This window comes from Primulina tabacum, chromosome 11 (genome assembly GCF_025594145.1).
Source record: "Primulina tabacum isolate GXHZ01 chromosome 11, ASM2559414v2, whole genome shotgun sequence".
In the NCBI taxonomy this organism is placed as follows: domain Eukaryota; kingdom Viridiplantae; phylum Streptophyta; class Magnoliopsida; order Lamiales; family Gesneriaceae; genus Primulina; species Primulina tabacum.
The window spans coordinates 12,843,672-12,847,408 of NC_134560.1; positions in this window are offsets into that span (position 1 = coordinate 12,843,672).

Sequence of the window (3,737 nt, forward strand, 5' to 3'; positions counted from 1 at the left end):
AAAATGATGAAGTTTATGTATGTTCAAGTTTTTACGAAGTAAGCATGTTTAAGAAAAGTTTTATGTTGATGGCACGTCTATGTATGTATGTACGTATGCTCAATCATATTTATGCAAGTTCAAATTCCAGTATGTACCTTCTATTTTAAAGATGCATGTGATCTTATTACGTAGTACTCGTTACTTCCAGTTAATACATGTTGAGTCTTTAGACTCACTAGACTTGATCAATGCAGGTGAGGATGAGTTTGAAGAGACGAGAGGTGGGGACCAGTGAGCTGGCTTGGTACTCATCGGGAGGCTAAACCCGAGGACCGCCATATGTTTTAAGTCCTTTTGGAATGTTCAAAATACTCTGATTTTACGTTTTGATTATAATGTTTAAACATGTATTTTTCTTTAGCAACTTTAAATGTGTTCACTCTTTTGCAAATGCTTATGGTTGAACAATTATTTGTGAACGCAAATAGAGAGTTTATTGGCATTTAAGAAAATTTTTATTTTTCGCAAATTTTAAATAGTTTAAAATTACGGGTACGTTACAGTTGGTATCAGAGCCGTGTTCTTGTAAAGGGTTATGCCTACTGCCAGTTGCGAGAAGCCCACGAAGCCACACCTCAAGTCTGTAAGTTTTAAGGTTTTGAATTATGTTATGGATTAAGCATTAAGTCACGATTTCAGCATGTCCATGTTTTAAGTTCGATTTACGTGCATCTTATGCTATTGATATTATGTTCATGCATATTGGGCTTATGTGTTGGGTAAATTATTGGAACAGTATGCCTCCTAGACGCATAATTAACCGGGAAGCAAGGGAAGATGATAGAGAGGCTCGAGAGGAGGGGAGAGACGCTCCTCCTCCACCACCGCCAGATATGCAAGCACAGATACTTGCAGGTATGACTCAGTTCTTCGCACAATTTGCGGGCAACTAGACTGCAGTTGATACGGAGGCTAGGCCCAGACCGGAAGCGGTGTATGAGAAGTTCAGGAGGATGAACCCAAAGGATTTTTCGTGGACTACTGACCCGAGCTGAAGGATGGATTAAATCCATCGAGGTGATATTCGAGTTCATGGAGCTGCAGGATGCAGACCGGGTTAGGTGCGCCACCTACTTGTTGATTGGAGACGCTAGGCTATGGTGGGAAAGTGCATTAGTGTCAGTTAACTTGCAAACACTGATGTGGAATGGATTTAAGGAGGTCTTTTACTCCAAGTACTTCACTGAGAAAATACGCTCTCTCCTGACCAGGGAGTTCATGACGTTGCGTCAGGGGGATAGCAGCGTTGTGGAGTATGTGAGGAAGTTTGAGAGGGGGTGTCACTTTGTGCCCCTGATAGCTAATGATGCACAAGGAAAGCTGAGGCATTCTATGGATGGATTGCGGCCGATCTTGCGCCGCGATGTGAGGGTTGCTGGTCCGACTACCTACGCCATTGTAGTATCTAGAGCCTTGACGGCAGAGTAGGACCAGAAAGATATCGAGGTCGATAGGCAGCGCAAGAGGCCCTATCAGGCACCACAGCAGCAGCAACAGCAACCTCAGTTCAAGAGGCCATTCCAGGGGCAACCAGGAAAGAAACCATATCAGGGACCGCCGAAAGGCAAGGGTCCTATCCCACAGCGGAAGGCTCCTCAGAGGTCGGAGTACCCAGTGTGCTCGAAGTGCAACCGCCAGCACCCGGGGCAGTGTTTGTATGGGTCGGGCAAATGTTTCAAATGTGGAGCTAATGATCACATGCTAAAGGAGTGCCCACAGTGGAGGCAGCCAACCCAGGGGAGAGTGTTCGCAATGCATGCTCAGGAGGTGAACCCAGACACAACACTATTGACTGGTAAACTTATTTAGTTAAGTACCGTATTATTCTGACATGCATGTTTTGAATTGTACTTGGGATTTTAGTGTGCTAGTTAATATTTTGGCGACTTGGGATATAAATTTCTTCTATGCTTGAGGTAATGTTAGAATTTGGGATATAAGTTTGTGTGTGCTAACGTCTCTCAGGAAACATCTTCATAAAGAGAGTATCCACGAAGACCCTGATAGACTCAGGAGCCACCCACTCTTTTATTTCAGAGACATTCGCTAGTCATCTAGGACGTCAAGTCTATTGGACTCGACGTGAGCTATTCAGTGATAGTCCCATCAGGGGAAGAATTGTCAGCTACTAGTGTGGTCAGAGACATCGATCTGGAATTGCAAGGCCACCTAGTGTATGCCGATTTGATCGTGTTGCCGATGCCATAATTTGATATCATTTTGGGAATGGACTGGCTGACGAAGAACAGAGTTCTTATTGATTTCCAGAAAAGGTCAGTGTTAGTAAGACCTTTGGGTATGGAACAGTTCCTCTTTGAGCCAGCTAGATGGAGGAGTTTCCCTCGCATGATCTCTTGCATGCAGGCGCGGAGACTCATCCACAAAGGGTGTCAGGTTTTCTTGGCCAGTGTTACCGTCAATAACTGATGTGCCCGTAGTCAGAGATTTTCCTGACGTCTTTCTAGATGACATCACAGGCCTTCCACCAGAGAGAGAGGTGGAGTTTACATTGATCTTTTGCCAGGCACCTGTACCGCCTAGCTCCAGCTGAGATGTTAGAGTTCAAGCAGCAGATTCAGGAGCTTCTAGACAAAGAATTCATCCGCCATAGTTTCTCACCATGGGTCACACCAGTGCTCTTTGTGAAGAAGAAAAATGGGAGCATGAGGCTGTGCATCGATTACCGAGAACTGAACAAGGTAACGATCAAGAATAAATACCCACTTCCAAGGATCGAGAACTTGTTCGATCAGTTGCAGGGAGCTACAGTGTTCTCTAATATAGATCTTCGATCAGGGTATCATCAGCTAAAGGTAAAGGATGCAGATATTCATAAGACAGCCTTCAGGACTAGATATGGGCACTACGAGTTCTTAGTAATGCCGTTTGGACTGACGAATTCTCCAGCAAGTTTTATGGACTTGATTAATCGATTATTTCAGCCCTACCTAGATCAGTTCGTCATAGTGTTCATTGACGACATTCTTATATACTCGAAGAGCCATGGAGAGCACAGTCAGCATCTGAGTACAGTTTTACGGGTTTTGCAGAGTCGCAAACTATTTGCGAAATTCAGTAAGTGAAAATTTTGGTTGGAGAAGGTAGCGTTTTTGGGTCATATATATCTAGCAATGGTATTGAGGTGGATCTAGCTAAGGTAGCAGCAGTTAAGGAATGGGTGGAACCGAAGAATGCGTTAGAGATTCGCAGTTTCCTAGGCCTAGCAGGCTACTACAGGAAATTTATTCAAGGGTTTTCTTCAATAGCAGTGCCACTCACTTCACTGACAAAGAAGAATGCTAAATTCGTGTGGGGTGATGAATGTCAGAAGAGCTTTGATACTTTGAGGCAAGCTCTTATTTCAGCACCAATATTAGCCATACCATCGGGGCAAGGAGATTTTGTATTGTACACCGATGCATCTAAGCTCGGGGCGCAGTGTTGATGCAGCATGGTCGGGTTATAGCTTATGCTTCCAGGAAGTTGAAGGTGCATGAGAAGAACTACCCGACCCATGATCTAGAATTAGCCGCGGTTGTCTTTGCGTTTTAGATTTGGAGACACTATTTGTACGGCGAGAAATGTCAGATATTCACTGATCACAAGAGTCTCAAGTATTTCTTCACGCAGAAAGAATTGAATATGAGACAGAGACGGTGGTTAGAGTTGGTGAAAGACTATGATTACGAAATTAG